The sequence below is a fragment of the Pongo abelii genome, chromosome 1 (assembly GCF_028885655.2).
Source record: "Pongo abelii isolate AG06213 chromosome 1, NHGRI_mPonAbe1-v2.0_pri, whole genome shotgun sequence".
Lineage (NCBI taxonomy): Eukaryota > Metazoa > Chordata > Mammalia > Primates > Hominidae > Pongo > Pongo abelii.
The window spans coordinates 190,211,157-190,234,365 of NC_071985.2; the positions used below are offsets into that span (position 1 = coordinate 190,211,157).

At 40.3% G+C, this 23,209-nt stretch overlaps 1 long non-coding RNA gene and 1 pseudogene across 1 annotated transcript in view; one reads left to right on the forward strand and one right to left on the reverse strand.

Moving 5' to 3' along the window:
- The window catches only part of LOC129051353 (uncharacterized), a 52,357-nt gene extending 32,936 nt beyond the window's left edge, over positions 1-19,421 (forward strand). The window contains exons 2-4 of the long non-coding RNA XR_008515530.1: positions 16,538-16,652; positions 18,604-18,754; positions 19,075-19,421. This is a non-coding gene — a long non-coding RNA (uncharacterized LOC129051353). The remainder of the gene's footprint in view (positions 1-16,537; positions 16,653-18,603; positions 18,755-19,074) is intronic.
- A 2,507-nt stretch (positions 19,422-21,928) lies between these two features.
- LOC100450170 (olfactory receptor 2A12-like) lies at positions 21,929-22,872 on the reverse strand (annotated as a pseudogene).
- Positions 22,873-23,209: the final 337 nt, after the last annotated feature.

Below are 23,209 nucleotides of genomic sequence, written 5' to 3' on the forward strand. Positions count from 1 at the left end.
AGCATCCAGTCTTTCACCATTAAGTATGAAGTTAGCAGTGGGGTTTTTGTAAATGTGCTTTATTAAGTTGAGGACATTTCCTTCTACTTCTAGTTTGCCAAGTGTTTTCATCATGAGGGGGGCTGGTGTACTAGGGTTCTCCAGAATCCAGAGAAACAAACCCAATAGGATGGATGGATGGATGGATAGATACATGCATACACAGATAGATAGGTGAGAGGGAATTTATTAGGGAAGTTGACTTGTGCAATTGTAGAGGCTGAGAAGTCCTGCGATAGGTCATCTGAGAGCTAGAGACCCAGGGATGCTGTCAGCATGACTCGGTCCAAGTCTGAAAGCCTTAGAACTAGGGAAGCCAATGGTGCAACTCAGTCTGAGACTGAAGGCCTGAGAACCCAGAGGTACACTGATGCAAATCCTGGAGCTCAAAGGCCAGGTAACCTGACACTCTGATGTCCAAAGTTAGGAGAAGAAGGGGTCCTCAGCTCCAGGAAAGAAAGCAAATTTGACTTTTCTCTGCCTCTGTTCTATCTGGACCCTCAAGTCTATTGCCCACATTGAAAATGAATCTTCCCCACTCAGTCCACTGACTCACATGCCAATCTCCTCTGGAAACACCCTTACAAACACACCCCAAAATAATGCTTTACCAGACATCTAAATATTCCTTAATTGAGTCAAGTTGATACCTAAAAGTAATCATCACAGTTGGATTTTGCCAAATGCTTTTCTAAATGTGTTGAGATGACCTTGTGGTTTCTGTCCTTTATTCTGTTAATATGGTGTATTACATTGATTGATTTTTCTGTGTTGAATCAACCTTGCATTATGGGATAAATCCCACTTGGTCATGGTACATAATTCTTTTTATATGTTGTTGGATTATATTTTGTTGATAATTTTACATCTATATTCAAAAGAAATATTGTTGTAGATTTCTTTCCTTGTGATATATTTGGTGTTAGAAAAATCTTGGCCTCATCAAATGAGTTGGGAAGTCTTCCACCTCTTCCATTTTTTTTTTTTTTTTGAAGAGCTTGAGAATAATTGGTATTAATTCTTCTTTAAATGTTTGGTAAAATTCATCAGTGAAGATATCTGGCTTTTCTTTGTGGGAAGTTTCTAAAAATTATGGATTAAATATCTTTACTTGTTATTGGTCTACTTAGATTTCCCATTTCTTCTTTAGTCAGTTTCAGTAGTTTATATCTTTCTAGGAATTTGTCTATTTCATATAGTTTTTTTGGCATACAGTTATTAAAAGTATTCCCTTATAATCCTTTTTATCTGTAAGGTAAGTAGTAATGTCCTTTTATTCTAGTAATTTGAGTCTTTTCTTTTAGTTTAAGGATTGTGAATTTTGAAGATTTTTTTTCAAGAAACAATTTTTGGTTTTACAGATTTTCTTAATTTTTTTCAATTCTTTACTTCATTTAAGCTCATTCTATTCTGTATTGTATTTCCTTCCTTAATCTTACTTTGGGTTTAGTTTTCCCTTTTGCTATGGTTTCTTTAGGCAGAATATTTGGTTCCAGATTTGAGTGTTTTATAAAAAAAATAGGCATTTGCAGCTATATTTTCTGCTGAGAATTGCTTTTTCTTTTTTTCTTTTTTTTTTTTTTTTTGAGACGGAGTTTTGCTCTTGTTGCCCAGGCTGGAGTGCAATGGCACGATCTTGGCTCACTGCAACCTTCGCCTCCCAGGTTCAAGCGATTTTCTTGCCTCACCCTCCCTAGTAGCTGGGATTATAGGCATGTGCCACCACACTCGGCTAATTTTGTATTTTTAGTAGAGATGGGGTATCTCCATGTTGGTCAGGCTCATCTCGAACTCCTGACCTCGGGTGATCTGCCCACCTTGGCCTCCCAAAGTGCTGGGATTATAGGCGTGAGCCACCGCACCCGGCCTGAGAATGCTTTTTCCATATTTCATTAATTTTGGTGTGTTGTGCTTCATTCATTTCCAAATATTTTCTAATTTTTCTTGTGATTTATTCTTTGACCTGTTAGTTATTAAGGAGTGTGTTAACTTCCAAATATTTGTGAATTCCCCAAATTTGTCTGCTTGTTCTACTGGCTCCTGAGAGAGGAGTGTTGAAGTATCCTGCAATAATTGTGGCTATTTCTGTTTCTCCTTTTAATTGTATCAGTTTTTTTTTTCTTCATGCATTCTGAAGCTCTGTTTTAGGTGCATTAAAATTCAGGACTATTATTTCTTGTTGATAAATTTACTTCTTCATCATTGCATAATGTCCCTCTCTATTCCTGCTAATAGTCCTCATCTTGAAGTTGGCTATGTCTGATATTAATAAAGCAACTCCAATTTTCTTTTGATTAGTGCTTACATGATGTTTCATTGTCCATCCTTTTACTTTTAGCCAGTTATATTTTAAGTGAATTTATTATAGATAGAATATAGTTGGACCCTGCTTTTTAAAAAACACCCAATCTGACAATTTCTGCCTCTAACTGAAGTGTTTGGTCCATTTTCCTATAGTGCAATTATTGATATAATTTGATTTAAATCTCTGTCATCTTGCTACTTGTTTGCTATTTGTCTCATCTGTTTTCTTTCCTTTTGTCCCTCCCTCCACCTTTTCTGCCTCCTTTTCTACTTGAGCTTAGCCAAAAGACTGAGAAGCCATTCTGCCTCCTTTTAGATTGAGCATTTTTATGATTCCATTTTATCTCCAACATTAGCTTATTAGCTGCACCTTTTTTCTTTTAGTGGTTACTCTAAGGTTGACAATATACCCCTTTAGCTCATCACAGTCTCCCTCAACAAATGTCGTAGCACTTCATGTATAGAGCAAGATTCCTACACAGTATACTTTCATTTCTTCCCTCTTATCCTTTGTCTCTGCCGTACATCAGGTCATAGATTTTACTTCTACATAATTATAAATTTCACAATATATTGTTACAATTTTGCTGTAGGCAGTCACTTAGTTTTATCTAAAGAGATTAAACATAAGAACTATTTTATATGTCATGGCTGTTCATTTCTTGTGTAGATTCAGGCTTCTATGTTGTCTTATACATAAGCCTTCCCTTGAATAACTGCCTCTAACGTTTCTCACAGTGCAATTCTGCTGACAGTCAATCTCAGCTTGTTTTTCTTTTCTGAAAAAGTCATTTCTCCTGCATTTTTGGAAGATATCTTTGTTGTGTGTAGAATTCTGGACTTCCAAGGTTTTCTTTTCCCCCACTTTTATGGCACTTTAAAGATGAAGCTCTATTGTCTTCAGGCTTGTATAATTTTTTGATCTATCCACTGTCATTTTTTATTGCTTTATAAGTAAGATTCCTCACCCCCCACTTTGGCTACCATCAAAATGAATTTTTTTACCTGAGGTTTTCAGCATTTTGACTATAATGGGCCTAAGTGTGTTTTTATTTGTTTGCTATGCTTAGCGTTCTCTTGGCTTCTTTGATGTGTGGCTTATAATCTTTTATTAATTTTGGAACACTTTTGGTCATCATTTCTTCAAATATTTTTTCCACCTTGTTTTTTCCCTCAGTTTTCCTTCTCTGACTCCAATTACATGCATGTTAGATCAATTGACATTGTCCCACACTCTTGAATGTTCTCTTCTCTTTTTCCTTCCTTTTTTCCTTAAGTGTTTCAGTGAATGATTTCTACTGACCTATCTTAGAGTTTGAGTCTTTCCTCTGTTGTATTCTTTTGCTGATAGGTCAGTAAAATAAATTATTCTTATTTATTTATTTTACTTTAAGTTCTGGGATACATGTGCAGAACGTGCAGGTTTGTTCCATAGGTATACGTGTGCCATGGTGGTTTGCTGCACCTATTGACCCATCCTCTAAGTACCCCCCACTCAACCCCCACCCCCCAACAGGCCCTGGTATGTGTTGTCCCACTCCCTGTGTCCATGTGTTCTCATTGTTCAACTCCCACTTATGAGTTAGAACATGTGGTGTTTGGTTTTCTGTTCCTGTGTTAGTTTGCTGAGGATGATGGCTTCTAGCTTCACTCATGTCCCTGCAAAGGACATGACCTCATTCCTTTTTATGGCTGCATAGTATTCCATGGTGTGTATATATACCACATTTTTTTAATCCAGTCTATCATTGATGGGCATTTGAGTTGTTTCCATGACGTTGCTATTGTAAATAGTTTTGCAATAAACTTATGTGTGCAGTGTCTTTATAGTAGAATGATTTATATTCCTTTGGGTATATACCCAGTAATAGGATTGCTGGGTCTAATGGTATTTCTGGTTCTAGATCCTTGAGGAATCGCCATACTGTCTTCCACAATGGTTAAATTAATTTACATTCCCACCAACAATGTAAAAGCGTTCCTATTTCTCCACAGCTTCGCCAGCATCTGTTGTTTCTTGGCTTCTTAATAATCACCATTCTGACTGGCATGAGATGGTATCTCATTGTGGTTTTGATTTGCATTTCTCTAATGATCAGTGATGTTAGCTTTTTTCATATGTTTGCTGGCCAAGTAAATGTCTTCTTTTGAGAAGTGTCTGTTCATATCCTTTGCCCGCTTTTTGAGGGGGTTTTTTTCTTGTAAATTTATTTAGGTTCCTTGTAAATTCTGGATATTTTTCACTTCTAATACTATGGTTTTTATTTCTAGTATTTTCGTTTGACCTCTTTTAAATTAATTAATTTTTTTACAGTAGTGTTAGGTTTACAGAAAAATTGCATGTAAAGTACAGACTTCCCAAATATTCCTCCTCCTCAAGCCCGCCCCACCATCTCACACATAGTTTCCCCTATTGTTAATATTTTGCTTTAGTGTGGTAAGTTTGTTATAATTGATAAAGCAATATTGATACATTATTATTAACTAAGTTTCATAGTTTGAGTAGTGTGTGTGTATGTGTGTGTGTGTGCACGCGCACATGCGTGTGCAGTGATGTGTTGACTTAGTGGCCCTCTCTCCCAGTTAAAAACTTTGATGTCTGATTCCAAGGGTGAAAAGGCATTTGCAGCTGTTAATGGTGTGACCACAATCTGCTGTTCACCTGCTTTTATTCACTGAACATCATGTTATGAGCATTTTCATTATTAAATATGTTTATAAAATATATTTTCAATGGCTACATAGTATACTATTATGTGATCATACTATAACATATTTAAATGAGTCACTATTATAGAAGTGTTTTCAATTGGTTCCAAGTTTTCCCTATCAAAAATAACAATGAAAATCATCGTGTTGGACCAGGTGCAGTGGCTCATGCCTGTAATCCCAGCACTTTGGGAGGCTGAGTGGGGTGGATCACCTGAGGTCGGGAGTTCGAGACCAGCCTGACCAACATGGAGAAATCCCGTCTCTACTACAAATACAAAATTAGCCAGGCGTCGTGCTGCTTGACTGTAATCCCAGCTACTCAGGAAGCTGAGGTAGGAGAATTGCCTGAACTCAGGAGGCGGAGGTTGCAGTGAGCCAAGATTTGCCATTGTACTCCAGCCTGGGCAACAAGAGTGACACTCCGTCTCAAAAAAAAAAAAAATCACTGTGTTACTTTTTCTGAGCTTCTGATATCTATTTCCAAAAATATCCTAAAAGTGGTATTATTCGGTTGAAGGGCATAAAAATATTTAAGGTTCTTAATACATAAAGACAAATTGTCTTACAAAAAGATGATTTATACTCCCACTAACAATCTATAAAGTTCATATTTCATTGTATTCTGGCCACCTCTGACACCTCTGTTTAAAAACTCTGACAGTTTCAAAGGTAAAAAGATGATGTTGATATTTTAATTTGCATTTCTTGATGACTGCTTTCGTGCAATTTCCCCATATGCCTATTAATGATTTGGATTTTTTAAAACAAACTGTTCTTGTCTATTGTCGATTTTCTGAGATGCTTGTATTTTTCTCACCAACTTGGAAGAGCCTTTTCTATGTTGATGCTGTTTACCGTATGTCTGTTAAGTATGTTGCAATTTTATGCCCTGTTTTGTCACCTGCATTTTAGTTTTGCTTTATTATATAGGCAACACTGAGGCTCCTAGGCATGCAGGTAGGGTAATACTTTTGAGAACACTGGGAAACTGTACCCTTGGCATGGACCCTGGTTCTCATGGGGTTTTTAACGATTCTATGAGGAACAAGGAGAGTTTGGAGGGAAGGGCCTTCCAAACAAGGGAGAATGGAGCTAAAACTTCCTATTAAGTTTTTACCTCTCTCTAGACTTTGCATCTGGTGGTAACACTATGCCCACTCTCCTCTCTCTAATTTTCCTCATCCTTACGTGGACAGGATCCCTTTTCCTTGATGTCACCCAAGAAAGGCTCTAGTTTTCCAGAAGAGACTTTATTAAAAATAAGAGAAAAAGGAAAATCAAGAGGTATAAATTGTTTTTCAAAAGCACAGAAATAAAACACTGTTACAAAACACCCCTTCCCCAAGGTGATTTCAATCAACTTCAGATGCTCTAAAAGGCATAGTTGGTAAGTGGGTAGATAAAGGTTCCTTTCCTCCTTCTCAAGTCTCCTTCTTATCCTAAGATTCTCTGCTTTTCAGTTTTTGAGTTTCCCTTTCTTCCACTTTTCCCTTTACTGTCTAGGTCTCCAGTCACTTACACAGCCCTGGAGGATCATGGTTGATGACTGGTTGATGATTCATTCCTGAGTAGTAAATTTTAAAAATTAAAACTAACATTTGTTGAAAGGTTACTACATGTCAGGCTCTGTACTAAGCACATTTTACATATTATTTCATGTATTCATTACAACTTCCCTGTAAAAAAGAATCACAGACCTCAGAATAGTTAAATGACTTGCAGAAATTCACATACCTACTAATTGGTGAAACTGAGTCTGCCATCCTGGTCTGTCTGGCACTAAAGTCCAGGTTCTTAACCACTGCACTTTACTTTCACAATTATCTCTGTCTCGAACAACATCATCATAGTTATTGCAAATGTCCAAGCAACTTGTTCATCTCTCACTTGGGCAAGGATGAAGAGTCCAGCTCTACTAGGTCTCATGGAAGAGTCCCTGGGGAATTGGTGACTGCAAGTACTGCTTTGCTCAGCTTCCAAGATATTTAGCTTTAAAGTCTTACTCTGGGGACCTGCTCCATCCCATCCATTTGGAAAAAGATTTTTTCACATCTTTGTTCCTTAGACTGTAAATGACAGGATTGAGGAAGGATGTGGCAATGTTATAGAAAAGGGCCATTTTCTTGCCACTGCTTGATAAGGAGCCAGAGCCAGGGCCCATGTACATGATGATACATGGAATGGCAAACATGGTGACCACGGTGATGTGGGAGGCACAGGTGGAAAAGGCTTTGATTCGTCCCTGGGCTGAGCGGATCTTCATTATGGTGGCAAAGATATTGGCATAGACTATGACAACCAGGGAGAGTGGGACCACAATGACATTGAAGCCCGTAATGAAGTCCACCAGGTCATTGAGGGATGTGTCTGCACAGGCCAGCTTCAGAACTGCAGGAACCTCGCAAAAGTAGTGGTCAATCTCATTAGGCCCACAATAGGGCAGGCGCATAGCAAAGAAAGTATAGCACAGGCTACCCAGCACACCATAGGCTGCACAGATACCCACCACGAGCAGACACACCCAGTGGCTCATGATGACGTTGTACCTGAGAGGGTGGCAGATGGCCATGTACCTGTCCACGGACATGATGGAGAAAAGCCAGGACTCAGTGACCCCAAAGAGGAGGAAGATGTACATCTGGGCCACACATCTAGCAAAAGAGATGGCCCTCTTCTTGCTGAGAATGTGCACCAGCATCTGGGGCATGGTGGTGGTGGTATAGCACATGTCCAGCAGGGAGAGGACACTGATGAAAAAGTACATGGGTGTTTGCAGGTGTAAGTCCTGGTAAATGAGGGTGATGAGGAGGCTGTTGCTCATGAGAATCAGCAGGTAAAAGATGAAGAAGAAGGTGAAGAGCAGAGGACTGGTCCTGGGGTTAGGGGTGAAGCCCACTAGAATGAATTCTGTTACAGTGGACTGGTTGAGCTCCTGCATTGTGATCTGCCTGTTTAAAGAGTTTTTAGGATATATCATTGATTGAGTGTCTGTGCCAAGGGTGTGTAAGGAATTTTCACACTCATTGTTTCATTTACATTTCTTAACAGTATCAGGAAGCTTTGGATTGGCAGGTGGAGGTGCCAAGAGCTCTGTTCCAATTGGAGTTTGAGTGATGTTGGGATTTGGTTCAGGATTTGGTGGAGGGTCATATTGATTAAAGGGGTGAGAGCCAGGTCAGGGCAGCATAGAGGCTGTGTTCTATTCCGGCCTGTAGGCATCTGTTTTTTCTCTCCTGATACAGCCTTGTTTTCTCTGTACTGTACTCATCCCATATTCTGTTCCTTTGGGACTTCAGAGTTTCCTAAGTCTTGTGTGAATTAAGATTAGGATCAGAGTTCAGACTATTATAGTCATCATTTGCTCTCAGTGTTAGCATTAGGGCTAAGGATAATCTTGGGCATTCCAGTCAATGCTGTGCAGGCAAATGATTAGAGTTGATATTTAAGATTTAGCTTTTTTTGGTGAGTGAACGTAAATGTTGTTCATTAATTATGCCATTCATTCAACAATTTTAACCAAAATGATCACTATAACATTATCTCCTCAACTGAGAAGGTTATTTTTCTAAAATATAGGGGCAAGATATTTTGTAGTCAAAGAAAGATCTTGGATACATTGAGGATAGTCCTGTAAACAATATTCAGAATTACCAAAATAAAAATAATAATCCCAGTACACCATACAAAGAGGACAAAATCTTAAATTAAGAATGCATAAATTGTACAATTAATGTTAATTTTTCATACATTCTTAATTAGAAATACTTCAAAGACTCTCTCCTTCACACTGTTGATGTGGTGCCAATAAATTGGTTTTGCCTTGTTGGAGACAATGAACATACTGAGAATTTAAAATTTTCCCTATGACTGGGTTTACCTTTCAATATTCATTGTTTTTCTGATTTTATGACTCAGAAAAATTTATGTTTTACTCCTAATATATTCAAAATTCTAGGGATGATGGGAAACTGTGCAAAAGTAAATCCACAAAGTCTAGAGTTTTGTGAAAGGGCAATTGATTGGGAAGAGTTGGCAATGCATGACTAAGTGCATGTACTCCACTGGGATGGAATATCTTAGCTACCTCCTTACCCATTTCTGACAGGTACCCTCTTTGGTACTCTGGCTTCACAGATTTCTCTCAACTTGTGAGACCTTGGTAATGCAATTCAAAAGCTCATGAGAGAATAATGGGGTGACTATAGCCAAGGAAATGAATTAAAATTTAACTGGGCATCTGTATTTTATCTGATAACTCTAAAGGTAGACAGCCTTCCAAAGGTTTAAACATATAAATAAAACCACAAAATAAAAATGTAGTATGAGGCAAGAACTAGACAGATAGAACAATGGGACAGAATAGAGAACTCAGCAGTAGACCTTACCCTAGGATGAAGATGCTATTGTAAGTCAGAGGGGCAAGAAAGAGTTAGTCAACAAATGTTACTCAGACAATTAATTAACGATTTGGGTTATTATTTCACGTAGTGTATCAAGACGAATTCTAAATATGTTAAAGAGTTAAAAAAAAAAAAGCTATCAAACCACTGAGGAGAAACTGTAGGTGAATGTTTATTTTTTGGTGATTCACAGAACTCTCAAGCATAACCTAAGGTTTCCAAGCCTTTCAGTCTCACGGGGATAACTCTTGTCTCTTTAACATGCAGATTTGAAGTAATATAGGCCCTCGTCTGATCTGCTCTAAGGAGTCCAATGTTTTCCCCGGTATTTCTAAGGGTTCCTTCTGGTCACTTTGCTCTAAGAATCCCTACTGTGAGGAAATGCTCTAATAGACTATTAAGTTTAGAAAGCAGGAAATGAAATAATATATAACCCAATCCTAATACTGTAAAGATTTACGTGCATAGACAAAAAATTGGAAATAAATATATCAAAATTTTAACAATGGTCATTTCTGGAGGATTAGATTTATAGATGATATTTGTTTGTTAAAATTCACAAGACTTTCTGAATTTTTCACAATAAACATGAGTTACTTGTAATAAAGAATAAAGAACAGCCAGGAGGCGTGCCTGGCTGAGGGGACCCTGTCCTCTAGAGTGGCCACTCCTTGAGAACAGACCTGAAAATGCACAGTGGGAAGGGTGGGCATTGGGGAGCGGGGCCTGTAGTCTTAACAATTTCAGAGTTATACATTTTCAACCTTTTTAAAGCCCTTGAACTTTTTTGTCAAAGACAAAGTTCTGCAGGAGCAGAAAAACCCACCTACTCACCCTCATGCAGAAAAACATGGTTCCCTGGAACTCCTCTTATGAGTTAAAAGACTTAATTTGATAACCAATAATGCAAACCTTTCTTTTTACCAAAGCCCAGAGAGGCGAAGCAATTGGCTTAAGGTCGTCCAGCCTGAGAGTGTCTGAGCAGGGAGAGCGTCCAAGTGGATTGACCTCCAGCCCAGGGTCTGCAGTGCCAAGTGCTGCTCCCAGATGAGCCGAGAGCCCAGACATGGAGCTAGGGACAGAAGAGTCTGATGCTGCAAACCACATCAGCTCCCGAGTTGTGGGGTCCTTAAGCAAGGATAATGAGAAGCCACCCAGTTCTTACCTCCAGCTTGTGCCTGCAGGCTGAGGGCAGAGGAAGCAGAGAAGATGTGGGTGTCAGGTCCCTGGCCCCCAGGACTCCTTGCCCTTTGGTGGGTTTGCACCGTCCTCCAGAGCAGAGCCTAGAAACAGGTTTCTACTCTCACTTTCCTTGCTGTATGTCTTAGGGCCAGTTGCTTGGCCTCTCTGAGCTTCAGGTTCTGACTCTGTCACAGCTGGGTTTGATGATGACCTGTTGGCGATGAGAAAACAGAAACAGATTATGTGTGCAAGGTCCTGGTAGTGGGTGAGCCTCTAGCTCCTGGTTGGCCAGGGTTGGTGTGGGTTGGGGTTGCCAGCCTTGGTCCATTGCTAGGGTGTAATGGAAATCAGAGAAAAATGTTTTTTTTTCTTACTTTGAATCCTTATATTTCTCTCCTCCTGTCATATCTCTTCTCCAGCAGCACTGACCAGGAGATAAAAGACTAAAGGCGGCTGGTTTTGAATTCTCACTTCTACTATTTACTGGCCATGACTCTGAGCCAGTTAGTCATTCCTTATCTGCAAAAACAGGAGACTGGTTGCAATAATATCTGATTCTGTCAGGTTCTGAAGATGTATGTTTCTCTTCACTTCCCCTTTTGCCAGCCCTTCTTCCCCACCCCCTCCACCCCCTGCAACACACACACACCATCCCCCAGTATCAGCACAGACCTGCAAGGCCAAGAATGGCCAGAGAAGAAACAAGTAAAACTAGAAAGAAAAAACAAAAGGCAGAGAATGATTGATATGATTGATGAAAAAAAGATGGAGGGGTCTCTTCAGGAAGAGAGACATACCCAAGAAGACGAGTCAGAGAGAGGCACAGAGAACCAGACCCTGAGGGCACAGACAGGAGAGAGAGAAGGAGATGCTGAAAACACCTGAGGAACAGGAAGAGAAGTACCCGGGAGCCCAGGACTGGCAGACGATGGGAGAATGTTCATTCTAAGAATCCTAGAAGAGGGGAAAAGACAAAGGAAGCAGGCATAGAGACATTGAGACCTCCTGGGAGGCTGTCAGAGGAATCAAACCAGGCAAGGGAGCAAGAGGAGAGGAGGCCAGGAGCCAGGAGGAAGGGAAGCATGTCTGCGATGCTGAGATGCAGGTGTGAGGCCTATGAGAGGGACGAGGAGGAGAGGTGGAGCTGCAAAAAGGGCAGGTGGGGCCGGGCGTGGTGGCTCACGCCTGTAATCCCAGCACTTTGGGAGGCCGAGGTGGGTGGATCACAAAGTCAAGAGATCGAAACCATTCCGGCCAACATGGTGAAACCCCGTCTATACTAAAATACAAAAAATTAGCTGGGAGTGGTGGTGTGTGCCTGTAGTCACAGCTACTCAGGAGGCTGAGGCAGGAGAATCACTTGAACCCAGGAGGTGGAGGTTGCAATGATCCAAGATTGCACCACTGCACTGCAGCCTGGTGACAGAATGAGACTCTGTCTCAAAGAAAAAAAAAGAGCAGGTGGACCAGCAAACAGCCCAGTAGAGACCAGAGAGGCCGGAGTGATCAGACCTGAGTGATCAGACATGGGGCAGTGGGGACAGGCAGTGCCAACCCAGTCTTCCAGGGAGAGAGGGCTGGAAGAGGAGCCCAAGAGCAGGCGGATGGGAGGTTGGATTAGGGGGGAGCTGGGCAGAGAGGGGGAAACCAAGACACGACGGTGGGGGAGGCTCCAGCAGGAGACCCAGAGCAATGCTGCAAGGGGAAAAGCCTTGTAGATAATAGAGGATAAGGCGAAGAGGAGAGATTAGGGATGGCTAGAGAAGGACAGTGCTGAGGGCAAATCCAGAGGTTGAGAGACGCAAAAAACAGAGAGGTCAAGGAAGAAAGAAAGGTGAAAGGAATGAACTGAAGACCTAGCAGAAGAACCTCAGAGCCGGAGATACAGGAAGAGGAGGGAGAGATGGGACAAGACTTTGGAAACAGAGACACACAGAGACAGTCAACAGAAACAGAGGCAGAAAGAGACAGATGGAGAGATGGAAAGCAAGGAAAAGAGAGACAGACAGATAATAATAGGCCCAGAGAAAGAGAAAGAAATAGGAGAACACAGAGAAAGGAAGAGAAGTAGACACAGGCAGCCAGGCACACACTCACATGGATGTGGGAAAGAGATGGAGGCAGAGAGGCAGAGGGCTGGCAGCAAGCGGAAACAGCAGACCAGGCTGGGCTCCTTCTCAGAGCTCCCAATGGCAATGTTGGTGCCTAGGGGCAGCCAGCAGCCTTACTTGCTCCCCAGAATGCCAGGGGACACTGCTGTCATGAGCTTATAACCCTGCAGGGAAGGGGGGTCACAGTCCCCTCAGACTCAGAAGGCACTCCTAAGTGGCAGTTAGCCCCATGCCCCTGCCAGGACAGTTCCTGCAGCAGCCTCGGCTCACTCCCCAGGGACACTCAGGCCATGCCCTCCCCCAGGGCCCAGGTCAGGCTGGGGAGCGTGAGGCTCAGCTGGGGCAGAGGCTCAGAGAGGGCCCCAGGGCAGATCTTTCCTCAGCTGCTCCTCCTTTCCCAGGGGGATAAAAATGAGACTCCCTGGCAGGTCTTGGGTGACAATGGTCATGAAATTGTCCTCTCCCCCTGCCAGGTGGCATCCCCGGGACTGTTCGATCTATTAGGCACTGAAGACAAAGTGTCCGGAGTCCTTGAGCTTCCATAGTCTACAGACATGTTGGAGACCTGAAAAAAGATGATAGGCTCAAAAATAGGACCTCTACAAAATGAAAATTAGTAAATGTTTAAATGACTATATTAACTATAATATTTTATCAGTCAACTGCAACTCCAACTCTCCCAGTTAAATAGTATGTGATATGTTAATTATATTCAGTGTAGATGAGCTTGAGGCCTGGCTGGGGGGATGAAGATGGGAGCAAGTGACCTACAGGACTGGGGAAGGGCACACCCAAGCCCTCCCTGAGCCGACTTGTGCCCGGCTCTCCAGACTCCCTTCCTGCAGTTCTTTGACACCACGCAGCCAGAACCACTTGTAGATGCTCTGCCTCATGCTGCTTCCTCAGCCCAGGACGCCCTGCACAGTATGCAGCCTGGAAAACATTTATGTATGCTCAAAACTATGCTCAAAACCCTCACCTAATCCTGACCGCAGCACCTCAGTGTTCCCTAATCTGTGAAGCCTTCCCTCGATAACCTTGATAACCTGGGTTTGCCTTCCTCTGCAGTCAGCTGCTCTCATGCCCCGCACAACTCCTCCCTGGTACTCCATGCTGACCTACCAGCTTTTCCTTCATGACAACCCCCCACAATTGTTCGTCCTTTTCCCCTCTGTTTGTGCCATGGTTTCACCAACTGATCAATTGCTCTGTAAACACTCATAACTGCCAATGTTGTATCAGACATTACGGGTCACTGGAGACAAAAGTTGAATAAGACTTGGTCCCTGGCTCTGCCCATGATGAGCTTGAGGACTGACTGGGGGGATGAAGATGGGTGCAAGTGGGTAAGGGCACACACAAGATTCTGTAGTGACACAGAGAACAGTCCCACTGATGCTTCTTCCCTGAGGGTTCTGGGAAGAGGGGTTATTTGAGCTGGGTTTTGAAAGATGAATAGAAGTTTGATAGATGAAGACAGAAAGGCAATCCTTGTACAGGAAAGAGAGTATGCAAAGAAGCAGAGGAAGGAAAGAAGATGGCCCTGAATTTCCCCCTTTATGCTGCGTGAGGACAGTGATGGTGTCATTTATGTCATGTTTCTAGTGTCCAGCACAGGGCTTGACAAAGAGAAAGCATTCAATCAATATTGAGGGAATAAATGAACAAATGGTGCATTTGAAGGATATGAAGGAAGTCTAATGTGAACAGAGCTTGAGAGAAGTTATACCTGGGGCATAGCATCCCAGAGAGGATAGGATTCAAGGAGAACAGGTATGGAATTCTAGGTTCGGCTAGGTCAGGGGCTCTCAGCTAAATCTCCAGTCCCCGAAAGCTCCCTGCAGCTGTGCAGCGGCCCCATGGTAGGCTGGCTGCTGGCTTATGTCCATAGCCCATTCCCAGCCCTGCAACTTGCTCCCTAAGGGTCACACTCTTCCAAATCCCATAAAGGTGGCAAATATAACTCCCTAGCTAAAGATCCAGATAAATGGTTTGATGAAGGACTTTTTTTCTGATCAGCAAATTCATTCATATGGAAAAATAGCTGCTTCGACTCTTTTCTGGAAGAAGGCAGAGTATGAAAGAATAAATAAAAATATGAGTTTATGAAAGCATAAAAATTAAATTCATTCTAATGTACATGTAACAAAATATCTTACTGTTATGTAAAAGAATATAATTACCCAAATCAATGCTGCCCTGGGAAATCCAGGAGAGGTAGTTATGTTTGTTTGTTTTTATTTTTTTTTGCATTAACAATTAACACTATTTAATTAATGGTGAGATTGATATGTAAAATAGAGTTTTAAGGCAATTTGAACATTAAATTGAGCCTTGAAGATAAACATCCACATTTCTTCTTTTTTTTTTTTTTTTTGAAATGCAGTCTTGCTCTGTTGGCCAGGCTGGAGTGCAATGAGGTGATCTTGGCTCACTGCAACCTCCCCTTCCTGGGTACATGCAATTCCCCTGCCTCAGCCTCCCAAGTAGCTGGGATTACAGATGTGTGCCAGCACGCCCAGCTAATTTTTGTATTGTTTTTTGCTTTTATTATGACTTTTAAAAATTATTATTATACTTTAAGTTCTGGGATACATGTGCAGAATGTGCAGGTTTGTTACATAGATATACACGTGCCATGGTGGTTTGCTGCACACATCAACCTGCCATCTACATTAGGTATTTCTCCTAATGCTATCCCTCCCTTAGCCGCCACCCCCTGACCGGCCCTGGTGTGTGATGTTCCCCTCCCTGTGTCCATGTGTTCTCATTGTTCAACTTCCACTTATGAGTGAGAACATGCAGTGTTTGGTTTTCTGCTCCTGTGTTAGTTTGCTGAGAATGATGGTTTCCAGCTTCATCTATGTCCCTGCAAAGGACATGAACTCATCCTTTTTTATGGCTGCATAGTATTCCATGGTGTATATGTGCCACATTTTCAGTCATCTGTTGTTTCCTGACTTTTTAATGATCGCCATTCTAACAAGGGTAGTAAAGGTTACAGTTTACTTTCCATCTAAGCTGCCCAAAGAGCAGTGATTCTGCATCTTACCAGAATAATTTGCTGTGTGGTATGTTATCTTGCTCATGTCTTTGAACATTAAAAACAAACCAACATGGAACAAAGATTCACTGTTAAAGAGCTAAGGTAATTTATAATCATGTTGCCTTCTTCTATGTCCATTCTGAAACATTTTATTGACACTTTGATTAGAATAGGTCACCAAGTACTAATTCTCAGGTACCTTTGAGCCTCTCATATGCACATGATAAAATGTTGATTTTTACCTTCCCAAGATCAGATCTTAAACTTAGAAAAATGAAATAATCTCAGGGTATCTCTTCACCAAAAACTATCTGAGATTTCCCAGAATGTCCCTGGAAAATCATAAAGATTTATTCTTTCACATCATAAAAATAGAGATGGCAGAAATAATTAGATCTGATTGGTGTGTTCTATATTTCTTATTTGGTTCAACACTATTATAAGAACTATAATGATCATCCAATCAGAAGAAACTTCTAGCTTTCCCTACATTAAGTTTGTACAAATAAAGCGTAATTAATGTAAATATTCCAGAAATTGTATGCTGCATGAGAAGGCCCCTAGGATTTGTCTGTGCCCTTACTGCCCATAATATTGTTTTTAGCCATGAAGGAAACATTGATCAAACCTTTATGAAATAATTATGCACTGTACTGCAAAAGAGAACTTTACTCCCCTCCATTCTGATATAATATGCTACTGTAGTAAATTAATGACATCCATTCAGTCTTTGTCATTTACAGATAGCATCTGTTCTCTCTGATGCTTGCCTAGAGGCTTGGTTATAAGATACAGGCCAGAATTTGTGTCTTCAACAAAGAACAATAGTCTCAGAGCCTCACAGAAAGGACTTACAAGGTACTCTGAACATTTGCTCTTTCAAAAATAGATGCTTGATTACAGGATTCCAAGCTGGTATCTCTTAGACAAATTTCCAGATGTGCTGAGTGGACTGAGTCAGGATTCCTGTGACTCTTTTTCGGCCTAATATCATGCAGATTCCATGATATTGACTGCTGACCCAGACTTAGCAGAGCCAGAGTTAATTATGTGGAGTTGAATGAAACAATGAGGTTATTTGTTTAGATCGTTGTTGCTATTATTTTAATGTTCTATTTTTTATGAATATATGAAAAATCCCTTTCTTCTCTCAAGCTATCTCTAACACTAATTAAGTAGATCCTATTTTTGTAACTAAAATGAAACATTTTAAACTTGTATCTGATTCTTATTAACCCATCAGCATTCAGAAGCTCGTTAGTCTCCTTACTTTTTATAGCAACATAGTTATTAGCACATGTTCAATAGAAACAGTTTTCTTTTTACCCCAGATATATTGGTCAAATGAAATATATGGCCAAGGTCGTATTTGAGAATTAACATCTTTTAATCAGGGTTAAGTGTACTTGTAGGCCAATCTCTAAAAAGCCTTCCCAGGAAAACTGGCCTTTTATTTGGCTTGCAAGATCCCGACCTTAGAGGTGGTAAAGAAAACCACTTCCTTTCTTTGAGCTAGAGCTTCAAGGTTAAAAAAAAAAGGAAAGAAAAGAAAAAAGAGAATCACTTCTTGGCCAGTGAGAACCTTAGTGAATTTGGGGATATAGCAAATAACAGTGGATTTTCAGAGTCTAATTTGAGATTCTTCATAAAAACTCTCAGACCAGAGGTTAATTCTTTGGCTTTAGAAGTTGCTCAATACTGCATGTCTCTAGATTGGCAAAGCAAGCTCATAAAAGCCTATATGGTTAACATTCTTGTTACACCTATATAAACAATAAGGCCAAACATAATGATACCAGTCTTTCTGTGATCAAAAATAATCTTTGAAGATTAAGATCACAAGAGGGACTATTGTCAGAAAAAGAGCAGCTATGACTTGTGGAAAAAGCAAAAGGGATTAATTACTTAGTGCCCTCTCAGTGTAGTGCTGGGTGTGGTCTAGCAAATACTCTGGGGATTATCTGATAGGCAGCCAAAGTGCGTGCCTTTGATTGACTGTCTAAGGACTAAGACATTTTACAACTCTGCAGGTATAGCTGTTAAGTTATAGAATAGCTATGGAACTCTATAATAGCATATGCAATGCAATGGAATGTGCTAATAGCAATGCAAATGATTCCTACTAATCACAATGCAAATGAAGTTTGTTCAGCAGAGAATATAAATCTCTATAATTTAGATTCTTGCTTGAAACCAGTCCTAACACCTTGTTGGCTCCTTCATGAATTGATGAGCTCAGTAAAGTCTTTGGCATTTGTTCACTTAATAATGATAAAGGAAAAGATTCATAAGTTCATCTGCATTAAATTAAGAATTCTATTAATCAAAAGTCATTATTCTATTCTATTCTAGTCTATTCTATTCTTGTCTAGTCTATTCTATTATATTCTATTCACCATTAGTAAGTGTAAAGAATACTCTTCAGTAGTGAAAATAAATAAACATAAATAAATGTTAAAAAACCTATTGATGGGTGACTATTGCAAGTTATAGAAGAATACATACTGTATAATTCAGTTCAAAATTCTTGAAAACAAATAAATTGTTTAAGAATGTTATGTACATTTCTTCAAAAATGTCAATAAAAGGATTTTAAAAACTTAAACCCTAGAACAGACACTGGAATATGTGGGGTTTTTTTTTGTTTTTTGAGATGAGGTTTTGCTCTGTCACCGAGGCTGGAAGGCAGTGGCATGATCACAGCTCACTGTAGCCTCAACCTCCCCAAGCTCAGATGATCCTCCCACCTCAGCCCTCCTAGTAGCTGGGAGCATGTCACTACGTACAACTAATTTTTCATTTTTTGTAGAGATGGGGTTTCATCATGTGTCTCAGGCTGGTTTCAAACTCCTGGGCTCAAGCAACCTGCCAGCCTCAGTCTCCCAAAATGTTAGGATTACAGGCGGGAGCCACAGCACCCGGCCAACACTGGAATGTTAGTAATTATCTCCAGGTCTAAGGTAATGGATGATTTTTATTTTCTTCTTTTTGTTCATTTCTGTTTTATAAAATTTTAAAACATAAAGATGTTTTAAAACATGTATTACTTTTGCATAAAGAAAAGCGGTAATAGACTTATAAAAGATATTTTCAATGTATATAATGGACAAAAAATTAATGTCCAAAATGTATAACAAACTACAGATTAAGAAAAGACAATATCTTATTCATTGAGCACTTAGTATTTGTTATTCAATACAGAAAGTGCTTTACATGTATTATATCATTTACTCCTTCTAACAACCGTCTCATGTATACACTATTTTCTTTCCATTTACAGATGAGGAAGCTGAGACTCACAGAAGTTAGGCTACTTGCCCATCGTCACTGAGTTGATAAAGAATAGAACTGTAATTGAAACCCTGCAGTCTGACTCCAGAGCCCGCTGCACTACACAATACTAACAACATCTCATGAAAAGATGTTAAACTCTCTAGCAACAAGGGAATTGCAAATGAAACAATAAATAATGGTGCCAGGTTTCATCTATGAGATGGGTAGACAGATTAGAATGCTTGAGATAGATAAACAATGTCAAGCATTGGCGAGGATGAGAGGTGTAGTTGGTATAACTACATGGAAACATCATTTGGGAGTATCTAATAAATTAGAAATTTCTTTGATTCTGAAGTCTGCAAAGTCTACTTCTATGATTTTAAAAAAACATGTACATATGGAGAAATGCCCAAAGACATTTGTTGTAGAATTATTTAAATAGTGAAAACCTGGAAAAAACAAATATTCAACAATAGGAAATTGGATAAATGAAATAAGCTCAAATGCTTATTAAAGAGAATGAGCTACCCCTATAATTATCAAATGAGTAGATGTCAGAAACATGAAGTTGAGTAAAAAATTTTTCTGAGTTATACTGACATCATGCTACCACTTAAAAAATTTAAACACACACAGGAACAATTCTGTGCATTACTCATGGATGTAATTGTGGTTAATTCGGGGGAGTTCGAGATGTTCAAAGGGCCCTTCAACTTTATCTGTTATTATTTAATCCTTTTTTAAAAATAAAGCAAAAAAGACAGACTAAACATGGCAAAATATTAACAAGTGTTTCTTTTAGGTGGAGGAAAATGAAATCTTTGTCATATAATTTTCTATAACCTCTGTTTCTGTATCTCTTATTTATCTCTGTATCTATCTATTGATATATGCATATAGATATGCATAATGCACACATATATTTTTCTTTTATGAAATGTATATACAGGTTGAGTATCCCTAATCCAAAAATCCAAAATCTGAAATCCTCCAAAATCTGAAATCTTTTGAGTGCCGACTTGATGATCTAAGGAATCCTCATTGGAGTATTCAGATTTCAGATTTTCGGATTAGGGATGCTGAACCAGTAAGTGTAATACAAATATTCCAAAATCTGAAAAAAATCAAAATCTGAAATGCTTCTGGCTCCAGGTATATCTGATAAGGGATAATCAACCTGTATCTGTTTTCTCAAATAAAAATGACATTTATTTATTTAATTTTTAGATTTTTTAATTTTTAGTTTTTATGGGTACATAGTAGGGGGATATATTTATGGGGTACATGACATATTTTGGTACAGGCAAGCAATCCATAATAATCACATCATGGAAAATGGGGTATCTATCCTCTCAAGCATTTGTCCTTTGTTTTGTAAACAATCCAATTATATTCTTTTAGTTATTTTTAAATGTATAATTAATTATTATTAATTATAGTCTCCCTATTGTGCTATCAAACACTGTGTCTTATTTATTCTTTCTATTTTTTTTGTAATCATTAACCACTCCCACCTCCTCTCCTACTCCCTCCCATCCCCCTACCTTTCCTAACCTCTGGTAACCATCCTTCTATTCTCTACTTCCATGAGTTCAATTGTTTTGATTTTTTAGATCCCATAGATAAGTGAGAACATGTAAAGTTTGTCTTTCTGTGCCTGCCTTATTTCGCTTAACATAATAAGCTCCAGTTCCATCCACGTTGTTGCAAATGACAGAACCTCATTCTTTTTTTATGGCTGAATAGTACTCCATTGCATATAGGTACCACATTTTCTTTATCCATTCATCTGTTGGTGGACATTTAGGTTGCTTCCAAATCTTGGCCATTGTGAATAGTGCAGCAACAAACATGGGAGTTCAGATATCTCTTCAATACACTGATTTCTTTTCTTTGGGGTATAGACCCAGCAGTGGGGTTGCTTGCTGGACCATATGGTAGCCCTAGTTTTAATTTTTTCAGAAACCTCCAAACTGTTCTCCATAGTGGTTGCACTAATTTACATTCCCACCAACAGTGTTTGAGGGTTTCCTTTTCTCCACATCCTCACCAGCATTTGTTATTGCCTATCTTTTGGATAAAAGCCATTTGAACTGGGGTGAGATGATATCTCATTGTAGCTTTGATGTGCATTTCTCTGAAGATCCGTGATGTTGAGCACCTTTTCATATGCCTGTTTGTCATCTGTATGCCTTCTTTTGAGAAATGTCTATGCAAATCTTTTGCCCCCCAAAATGAGATTTAAAATGTAAATTTTAAACGGATCAGGTAAGAGTCAGTTCTACAAGCTAAGCCCAGAGCAGACTAGACTAGTTATTAGCCATATTGTTATACATATATGTCTAAAATAACTCTAGCTCTGATTTTATAAGCACCTAGTGCAAAAAGCAATGCTAAATATTACTTGTGTTTTTTGGACAGTAATGCAAGACTATGTCCCTGCATAATCTGCCTGCTCTTTATGTAGTTTTCACCCCAAATGACTCTTTATGTCATTTTCACACTGTGAAAGAGCACGTGTGCATGTTAAACACGTGAGTGCCATCAGGCTGAACTGACATAAACTTCCAGAGGTAAGGAAAGAACCCAGGAAAAACAATGGCCATGAACCGCAAGGACATAGTCTCTGTAAAGAAATCCTTTGCCTTCAATGCTCAACTGAGTCTTTGGGTGGTGGGAGCTGAAAATTTTTCAACCAATGATAGAGGACTTCCAGGTTAGGTGTGGCCACACCCTCTTCTGGCTGCTCACAGCTGCAGGAAGACTCAGGTTGGTCAGAACTGGGGTACCTGTATGATACCAAATGAGCCCATCCAGTCTGCCCATGACTATGGACAACTCTGAAACATCCGGAGTCATTAAGCTGTCCTTCTGACTCTAAGTATTTTCAGAAAGGCCTCCTTTACATCCTTGTTCCTAAAGCTGTAGATGATGGGATTGAGGACGGCAGAGACAACATTGTAGAACAGAGCTAGCTTCTTGTCCAGCTCCGGGTCATACCAGGAACCGGGCCTCATGTACATGATGATGGCTGGCCCATAGAACATGGTGACCATGGTGACGTGGGAAGCACATGTGGAGAAGGACTTGAGCCTCCCCTGTGCTGAGCGGATTCTGAAGATGGAGATAAAGATGTGGACGTAAGAGGCTAGGATGAGGGACAGTGGGACCAAAAGCAGATGAAACCCAAGATGAAGTCCAGCTTGTCATTAAAAGATGTGTCTGCACAGGCCAACTTCAGGACAGCAGGGACCTCACAGAAGAAGTGGTTTATCTTGTAGGGGCCACAATAAGGTAGATGCATGGTGAAGACAGTGTAGATCAGGGCCCCAGTGATGCCAATGGACCAACAGACAATGACCATCTTGATACAAATGGAATGGCTCATGAGTAGGGTATAGTGAAGGGGGAAGCAAATGGCAACATACCTGTCATAGGCCATAATGGCATAGAGGACACACTCAGCAATGCCCAGGACCAAGAAGATGAACTTCTGGGCTTCACAAGCTCCCCAGGAGATAGTCCTCCTTGGACACACCATATTAACCAACATCTGGGACACAGTGGTAGTGACATAGCTCATGTCCACCAGAGAAAGGACACTGAGAAAAAAGTACATGGGCATGTGGAGGTGTGAGTCCAGGTAGATCAGCATGACAATGAGTCCATTGCCCAGAAGAGTGATGAGGTAGAGGAGCAGGAAGAAGGCAAACAGGGCCATTCCGACCTGTGCCTCACTGGAGAAGCCAAGGAGGATGAACTCAGACACAGAGCTGTGGTTTTTCTTGCCAAGGCTCTGCATGGTGATCTGCCTATTAAGGAGAGACAAGGACTTCCCCGTTCTGTCCCTAGCCTTGGGAAAGGAAGGCCAGGATTGACAGAAGCTGAGCTACACACAGCACCATGCACAGTAACTTGCACAGATTAGGTCAAACTTTTGTTGAGTTGGATGAAAAGGACAAGGAAACCAGGGCAGCTGTGGCACTGGGTAACATATCAGATCTGGATTCATGCCTGTAATGCAGTACAGGATGCCCAACTACCCACAGGGCCTTCTCTGGGAACCACCCTCATCATAGAAAATAAGGCATTAGGTAGCCGTGTTTGTGGCAGGTAACCCAGCCACTCCTGAGTTCTAC